The 9,941-nt window shown below is 32.7% G+C and overlaps 1 protein-coding gene across 1 annotated transcript in view; it reads left to right on the top strand.

Moving 5' to 3' along the window:
- The first annotated feature begins 1,519 nt into the window (after nucleotides 1-1,519).
- The window catches only part of LOC145322683 (SPRY domain-containing SOCS box protein 3-like), a 40,453-nt gene continuing 32,031 nt past the window's right edge, over nucleotides 1,520-9,941 (top strand). The window contains exon 1 of the mRNA XM_080164882.1: nucleotides 1,520-1,788. The gene's annotated coding sequence lies outside the window, so the exon portion shown is untranslated. The remainder of the gene's footprint in view (nucleotides 1,789-9,941) is intronic.

Here is a 9,941-nt window from a genome sequence, read left to right as displayed (position 1 = left end):
AGCTTCCCTGTAAAGTACAACTTATTCGGGCCAGCAATTTTCGAGATCTTAAGCTTAAGACAAAAAGCCTTACTACTATATATTAAGAGAGAAAAAAAGTCGCTTTCCAAAAATTAATAGTAGTAGTATTAATCTTATTAATACGTGCCACCAAAAAATCAATATATAAAAGAGTGCACTATAGAACAAGTATATATGTAAAATTGAAGAGAGAGGAAACACATTTACCCAGGGATCTAAAGGAATAAGACAATGGCCGATAATTTGATGTACATCCCCAATGATGATTTGCAAAATTATCTTCTTTAGATAACATGATTAGTGGTCGAAACATTTAGATACTCAACTTAATGAACCAACCAATCAAAATCAATAAAGGTCCCTCAAAATTGTTAAGCAAACAAATAAGAAAAATTATAGAACTTTGGGAACTAATGTAATAAACAGTGCATTGTCCCTTTCATTCCTGCATTTACCTAGGGAAAATATCCCCCCCCCCCCCTACCAGGAATGCATTTGACAGAGAATGAATGTCCTATGAGAGAGAGAGAGGGAATATTTATATTAAGAAGGGGAGAAAATGACAGAAACTTTGCTCTGGAAAGGGTACTATCACCACGTTGTCCCTTAATACGATTAAGACATGAACACCAAAAGAATTATTAGGCGTGCACCTGTTAAAATTAAACTAAAATTTGATAAATCTGAAGTGATTTTTTTTACTATTTACACATTAGAAGTCAACACACCTATTGCCATAAAAGTAATTAAATAATAATTTATAAACTGGATTTTTAATCGAATGCTTTGCTTACATTAATGATTATCTAATTCAATAAAAAAACTTATAATTATAATAAATCAGTATTGTATAATTATATATATATTTTTATGAATTTGATTTCAAATTATTCCTATTACTACTCTTGGGGGTTAAATAATAAATATTTAGAATTCACTTGAAATCAACGTTAAAATTGTTTAAATTTTGATTAAGAACTTGGAACCTTAGGGACGTCCTGAATGGATATACATTTTAGATGATAATAAACAAAATTATTGCTTCTGTTGGACACTACCAGTTTGAATCAACCAATTAAGTTTTAATAAGAGTACTAAAAGTTTTTCTGCCTATGAATGACAGAACATCTTTGGGTACCAGTATAATTTAATCCGACAAACCCCAAACTGTCCCAGTTTGGGCAAGACGATTCCTGTGACGTCACATACGTTTCGGGAAAGAAAAAGGGAAGGGGGAAGAAAAGCTCCTCAAAAGACATGGAAGAAAAGGGAAGAGATTTTCTTCCCCCACTCCCTTTTTATATGACGTCACAGGAATCGTCTTGCCTAAACTGGGGCAGTTTGGGGTTTGTCATTTAATCCAATATCCCCTTCTCTACTTCCCTTCTCTTGTTTATTACCTATTTCTGGTCTGTTTTGTTTACATGACAAAATATCTTAATATCATTAAGATACGGCGTGAGATTAGGGTAGAGGGGAGTGGTGGATTACTCTGACAGTATGTCGGAGGCCTAATCTGATTTATCTATCTATCTAATCCATTGGTACAAATCAGCTGATTCTCTCTTTTTCCATCCTTTATATTCCCTTCTTTCTTAAACTTTTCTCCTGTTTCTCTTTCTCTTTTCCCAAGGAGGCCATAAGTGAATGAATATTGTGTGTGTCTGTGTGTGGGGGGGCTTTATTCTGTGTATTTGTGTGTGTTTATTAAAACTAGTTTGCCTTGTAACTGTGTGTGTGGTTGGTGCCTACTGCTGGGTACTGCCTGTAAGTATTTCTAGTGATTCTTAAAAAAAGTTAAACAATGTTTGGAATAAATGAAATAATGATTATGTTAAAGCTGTCGTAACACTATTCTCTAAGATAATTATCTGGTAAAAAAAAATTAACAAGGATGACAACATCCATAAGTAGCGAAGCACAAAAAATCGTGGATGGAAATACGTAAAAGTAGATTTAAAGTGTATTTATCCCAAAAAAGTTTGAAAATTGGACCAGAAACACCAAATATATGGGGAAATATTTAAAACATATAAAAATAGCCAAAAACCTGATAAAAGGCAGTCTGACCGCCATGGTTGTTTTCTTTAAACGACGGGAAATTTAATTTTGATATCTATAACTGAAAAAATTTTGAAAATCGGACCATAAACACTGAAGATATGGAGAATAATGTGATAAATACAAAAATAGCCTAAAACCTGCAAAAAGGCAGTCTGGCCGTCATGGATGTTTTCTTTAAACGACGGGAAATTTAATTCTCATATCTATAACTGAAAAAATTTTGAAAATTGGACCATAAACACTGAAGATATGGTGGAAATGTGAAAAATACAAAAATAGCCTAAAACCTGCAAAATGGCAGTGTGGCCGTCATGGTTGTTTTCTGTAAACGACAGGAAATTTAATTTTGATATCAATAACTGAAAAAATTTTGAAAATCGGACCATAAACACTGAAGATATGGAGAAAAATGTGAAACATACAAAAATAGCCTAAAACCTGCTAAAAAGGGGTCCGACCGCCCTTGATGTTTTATAGTTAATTGTGCTCCTTAATAATGGGAATGCTGTCAAAAAATTTCAGCTGTCTATCTTTAATAGGAGCCGAGAAAATCACGTTTCCCCTATTCTGTCTTACACGGACAGACGGACGGACGGACAGACGGACGGACAGACGGACGGACAGACGGACGGACGGACGGACATTTCGAATTATAGAGTAGCTTCGCTACTAAAAATCTACGGTACACATTTAAGATTCTTACAAAAGATAATTGCTTTTACTTCTATTCAAAGAAATATTAAGAGGTATAATAGTTTATCTTGAAATGATGTATCCTTTCCTGAATTTGAGCTTGATAAAGATGTTCTTATCCATCAGGGAGGAAGGAGACATCGGATTTTAAATTTTACTGACTTCCAATGTTTTATTTAAATGTTCTTCCATTGTTAGTATAAAATGGGGTCATAAATTTGTCTCTACAAAATTACCACCAAGGGGTAATTTTTAGTAGCGAAGCTACTCTATAATTCGAAATGTCCGTCCATCCGTCCGTCTGTCCGTCCGTCTGTCCGTGTAAGACAGAATAGGGGAAACGTGATTTTCTCGGCTCCTATTAAAGATAGACAGCTGAAATTTTTTGACAACATTTCCATTATTAAGGAGCAAAATTAACTATAAAACATCAAGGGCGGTCGGACCCCTTTTTGGCAGGTTTTAGGCTATTTTTGTATGTTTCACATTTTTCTCTATATCTTCAGTGTTTATGGTCCGATTTTCAAAATTTTTCAGTTATTGATATCAAAATTACATTTCCTGTCGTTTACAGAAAACAACTATGACGGCTACACTGCCATTTTGCAGGTTTTAGGCTATTTTTGTATTTTTCACATTTCCACCATATCTTCAGTGTTTATGGTCCAATTTTCAAAATTTTTTCAGTTATAGATATGAGAATTAAATTTCCCGTCGTGTAAAGAAAACATCCATGACGGCCAGACTGCCTTTTTGCAGGTTTTAGGCTATTTTTGTATTTATCACATTATTCTCCATATCTTCAGTGTTTATGGTCCGATTTTCAAAATTTTTTCAGTTATAGATATCAAAATTAAATTTCCCGTTGTTAAAAGAAAACAACTATGGCTGTCAGACTGCCTTTTATCAGGTTTTTGGCTATTTTTAAATGTTTTACATATTTTCATATATTTGGTGTTTTTGGTCCAATTTTCAAACTTTTTTGGGATAAATACACTTTAAATCTACTTTTACGTATTTCCATCCACGATTTTTTGTGCTTCGCTACTTATGGATGTTGTCATCCTTGTTTCAATCATAATTAGACAGTTTATTATTAATTTATTGTCCATTGTCCTATCCCCTGAGACCCCTGTTATCCATCAAGTTTGCGCGTCTATTTACAGGAAGTTGTGTCCAGGTCATGCCTAGTGCAACCTAGGGAATTTAGTTCATCTTAAAGAATAGATAGTTGGAAAAAAAAAACAATTTTGTCTCAACTTTTTCCCTGTTTCATTTGAACATGTATTATAAATTAAGTCTTGCTTTCGTTATTAATATCATCAATCCCCCCCCCCCCCCAAAAAAAAAGAAGATAATTTTACTTACTTTTTCTTTGAATAAATATATTAAAAGTGGAGGTTCGAATTACCCTTTACCCTCTTTTCTCAAGTGCCCCTAGGGACCATTTTCCACGAATATTAAAATAAAAAATCATAAAATTAATACTTAATTTGGTAGCCTGGGCCTTTGGCTCCTCGGGGTTCACTAAACTGGTTTAAATTTTTTTAACTTTTCATTTTAATATCTGCGGAAAGCTGTCTTTAAAACGATGCGAAAAATGATTATTAACAAACCAATTAAAACAACTTGAAATACACATTATAATTATGTAAGAAAAATTCATCAACATATTACATTACAAACATACTTAAAATGCTGCACAAGAATGCAAAACGAGGGTATTTAAATTCCCCTGAATGTGTCTGAATATACTTATATCCAGGGAGAGAGAGGACAATGAGCTGTTTAGTGTTTATTTCACTAGTCCCTAAAGTTTTATAATAACGTTTTTTAATTTGTTGTCTTAACAACTTTCGGACTTGTCTTAAATTTTGATAAGTTTGTTCATTAAGTGTCAAAACGTTTCAACCACTAATAGTAATCTAGAGAAGGTTAATTTTGTGTATCATCATTTCGGCCATTGTCTTATCCCTTTAGATTTCTGAGTTATATGCACCCCTTAAAAGTTCTCTGACCCCTTTGTGTCGTGTCTATACCTTGTTGTATGGTACTTTTCCCACAAAATGCTTGTCGAGCACTGATAAACCCTCCCCTTTATTTTTAGTAGCGAAGCTACTCTATAATTCGAAATGTCCGTCCGTCCGTCCGTCCGTCCGTCTGTCCGTCCGTCTGTCCGTCCGTCTGTCCGTGTAAGACAGAATAGGGGAAACGTGATTTTCTCGGCTCCTATTAAAGATAGGCAGCTGAAATTTTTTGACAGCATTCCCATTATTAAGGAGCACAATTAACTATAAAACATCAAGGGCGGTCGGACCCCTTTTTAGCAGGTTTTAGGCTATTTTTGTATGTTTCACATTTTTCTCAATATCTTCAGTGTTTATGGTCCGATTTTCAAAATTTTTTCAGTTATTGATATCAAAATTAAATTTCCTGTCGTTTACAGAAAACAACCATGACGGCCACACTGCCATTTTGCAGGTTTTAGGCTATTTTTGTATTTTCACATTTCCACCATATCTTCAGTGTTTATGGTCCAATTTTCAAAATGTTTTCAGTTATAGATATGAGAATTAAATTTCCCGTCGTTTAAAGAAAACATCCATGACGGCCAGACTGCCTTTTTGCAGGTTTTAGGCTATTTTTGTATTTATCACATTATTCTCCATATCTTCAGTGTTAATGGTCTGATTTTCAAAATTTTTTCAGTTATAGATATCAAAATTAAATTTCCCGTCGTTTAAAGAAAACAACCATGGCGGTCAGACTGCCTTTTATCAGGTTTTTGGCTATTTTTATATGTTTTAAATATTTCCCCATATATTTGGTGTTTTTGGTCCAATTTTCAAACTTTTTTGGGATAAATACACTTTAAATCTACTTTTACGTATTTCCATCCACGATTTTTTGTGCTTCGCTACTTATGGATGTTGTCATCCTTGTTTTTCTCAATATATTGAAATAAGGAATGGTGTTTTTTTATTTATAGCCCCCAAGGGAGCTGTAACCCTGCAGAGCTTTTACCTGCAGTGCCCTAACCTTGCGGGGCTACCCAGTAAGCAAATTAAACCTAACCTAACTAAAGGAAAAATTCTTCTTATTTTTCATTTATTTTTAAAAATAGGGACAGGGGAGATTTTATCATTGTACTTAGAAATTTTAGAGATCTTAAAAAACAGACAGATAAACAAAAAAATATTTTATCCTTGCTTCTACCCAAACAAGAAAACTTATTTGATTTTTGACCATGTAATCATCTAAATGATTACAGGAATTACAAAATGGCCAATAAATTGATGTACATCCCAATAATTCACAAAATTACCTCTTCTGTAGAATACAATTTGTGGTTGAAACGTTAGGACACGCAACTTAATGAACCAACCAACCAAAAACCCCAAAGTTGAAAACAATTAAGAAAACGTTATTATAAATCTTTGGAGACTACTGTGATAAACAATCCCTGGGTAACTTTACTTAACATCATTGGGAATACATGTACCTTTGTTCTTTATCTTATCCCTTGCGATCCCTGATTATTCATGCAATTTTCTATTCAAATTGGAGAAAGTTTCCATATCAAAATATTTGTCTTATCACACAAAAACATTTTGATTAAAATCTTTGATAAGCATTAAATTGCAAAAAAATATTTTTAATAGAATAAGAAAGTAATTCATTTTTAATTCAAGTATACTTCGAAACCAATATATATATACGCTGGATTAAAACCGGTTCTCAGCCATACTAAAAAATCATGTATATCACCGTATTACAGAGAATTTTCCACGAATACTAAAATAAATCATAAGACCAATATCAGTTTTGTTAGCCCGGGCCTTCATATTAAATTTTATTATCCGCGGAAAGCTGTCTATAATACGATGCGATAAATAACTATCTCTTTCTCTGATTTAGTGTGAAACTTTTGTTTTGTCAACATTAATAAGTTAAACGGAAGCTTTATTTTGAACGATTTTTTTTCTTGGTTTTTCTTTATTCATATTCTTTCTAAAATAGACTAAAAAAGACAGAGCCGTCATGTCTCAATTTTTGTGTCTTTTTATGCCAAATTGCAAGGATTGGGTTAGAAACCTTAAGGTCATCAAAAACATTATAAATAGGGTCTATCTCCCATATTTCTAGTACAGTTTAAATTGATAGCAATTGTTTTTTTTTACACCTTTCATTTGTGTTTGTATTTCTATTGAAATATTTTTTGAGGGCATAATTATCCTTGTTACCAGGGATATAAAGGGATAAGATATACATTATACATCCCTAATGATGATACACAAAATTACCCCTTCTGAAGGTAACAATTAGTGTGGAAAAGTTTGGACAATGAACATACCAATCAAATTTCAATAAAAGTCCTCAAAGCCAACGAATATGAAACTTTGTTGTAAACAGCCACTACCCTGTCCTAATGTACCCTGGCATGATTATCCTTGTTACAATTTAATTTTAAAATATTTTGTCTCATTTTTTCTGCTTTATTAATAGGCATAAATTACACCTGTGATTAAGGGATAATTTCTCTAAATTAGGGAGTTAAAATTTTGAATTAGGATATATTTAAAGCAGGGCCGGGCAGCCGTTTTGCTGCAGTCACTCATATCTATTAATAGACTATTAAACCACCCTCCACTCCTCTTTGCATCTGTAAAAACATGTTTTCAGCCCTTGAGAATTGGAGGGGAAAGCTATCCATGCGGGAATCTTCTTTACTTAAACTGATATAAGAATAAAAAACTTTGTTTGTGGTCCTTAAGCGATATGAGGGAAACCACCGTACTCCGTTCTTATGTCATTAGCATTGATTGATGAAAAAGGGCTGCCGGCTGATTTTAAGAAGAATGTATTGTATAAGTTATCATATAACAACTGTCATATTTGGCAACTGTGCGGCTACAAGTATAATATAGTAATGCAGCTGCGTTAATAAAACGGCTGTTTGAAAGAAATAAATGAACGAATTATTCAATCCGAAATTTACTAATACACAAAAAATGTATTCTTTGGCGGTAGATTAGCATAAAGCGGTTACTGCTATATATGACAAAAATATAACAGCTTTGAAAAGCTGCGGCTGTTGAACCGCTAATTAGAAGAGTGAAAGTTTAAAATATTTTTCTATTCTCTTTTTGTCCAAATATGTGCTAAAATGTATGTCATAATAACATAAAGTTAAATATTCCATATTGCGCTTCCTGCATGAAGGGAGGGGACATTGGGCTGTTTATTACACTAGTCCCTAAAGTTGCATAATAACGTTTTCATATTCGTTTGTTCAACAATTTTGAGGACCTATATTGAATTTTGATTGGTTGGTTCATTAAGTTTCAACCACTAATTGTAATCTACAAAGGGAAAATTTTGTGTATAATCATTGAGAATGTACATTGTACATCAATTTATCGACCATTGACTTATCCCGTTAGATCCCTGTAATATTGCGCTTCCTGTCTTTTATTCATCAATATTGACAGCGAGAAAAATTTTGAAAAAAATTGATTTTTAGGGAGGGAAAGGACATTGGATTTTAAACTTCCCTTGTTCTATTTGAACAGATATTTAATATTTTGGCTTAGCAACTTTAGATGCTTTAAATTTAAATTAGTATCCAAACTTTGCCATAATTAAATTTAATCTACAGAAGGGGTAGTTAGCAGTTGAAATCCCTGATTATTTTTAGTCAGGGAGGGATATTTTTCTTCATTTGGAGAAAACCTTTACCTCCAACTTTTCCGTTAGTTTAGAACATTATTGAAATACAAGTTTATTTACAAACGCCTTTTATAAAAGTAATCATATCTTACTTTCTTATTCATTGGCTACAAAACTTTGGGTACTTTTATCAAAGATCGTAATTGATTGGTTCGAAATATTAGTGTTTTTATTTATCAACCAATAATTATTATCGACAGAAGAGATAATTTGTGTTGTTCACTATATTATACCTTGAAATCCGCATAATGATTCTGCTTGCATTCTTCAAGCCACTTGAATATTTGAAAAGTTCATTCCCCCTGAATAAAATAATATATTTCCCTTTTTTATACCTGTTCCCGTATGTATGCCACGTGCCTTGTCACATGACGTTCCCACCATGTCACACATTTTACTAAAAACATGTAATATATTTCAAAATTTCTAAATTATTAGTTGCTTTGCTTTGCTTTCCCGAATTGGAAAATTCTATCGGTTCAGTGGTTATCTTAACGTACATATGAAAGACCTTACTACTTTATATATTAAAACTAGCGGCTACGCCCCTAGAGGCCTCTAGTGGCACTTTGAATGTTTTTTTTATTTAAAATATCTAATTACAGAAATAATTGGTTTATGTTTCGTTGGAGTCTCTTTTTCGGGGGGGTAATTTTTTTCTAGGGGCGATTTCTCCTGATAGGGTGGTGGTACCCTCCCCCAAAATAGTTATAAACCTTCCCGGGATATATGAGAAGCTACCCTGTTAAGGAGAACCCGATCGGTTCAGCGGTAAGCGAGATCCTTCGGTACAAACACACAAACACATAGACATCCTGTTACTTTAGTATAAGAATATGCATTAAACTATTAAACAAATATATAATATGTAGAAACTATTTTCGTTTGGTGTTTCCATATTTGAAGGGATGGAAAATATATTTTTAATGATGACATTTCTTCTTGAAAGGTGTGTCTTATTTTTTAAACCGTCTAGAACAGTAAACAATAACATGTATTAGGCTTCTCTGATAATAAAATTTCATTGAACCAGTAGTTTGTAAAATCTTAATAAACATAACAATTAACAACCCCACAAACATTCTACCTCTTTTAGGTTACTTTGACAAAACACCATGTCAATTCTATGGTGACCTCTTATTTAAATCCAGGTGGTTCTTTTTATTAAGAAAAAACTTTTTTTCGGTTTTCATTGTAAATAAAAATAAAGGCATATGTTTAAATTTTGCATTTTTATATTTTTTTGCTTATTTGTATTATTTTGATTTATTCATATGTATGAATAAATTTTCCCTTTTGCAAATGAGAGTTAGATATGTAAATGGATTGATGTATCTTTTTATAGATGGACTATTATCTTTTACATGCTTCCTAAAACCCATTATAGCTACACTTTAGAAGAAAGCGGGATAATAAATAGCATCTTAATAAAT

The sequence above is a fragment of the Acartia tonsa genome, chromosome 6, assembly GCF_053477335.1.
Source record: "Acartia tonsa isolate MP-2025a chromosome 6, ASM5347733v1, whole genome shotgun sequence".
Classification (NCBI taxonomy): domain Eukaryota; kingdom Metazoa; phylum Arthropoda; class Copepoda; order Calanoida; family Acartiidae; genus Acartia; species Acartia tonsa.
This window is presented reverse-complemented; position numbering and strand designations above follow the sequence as displayed.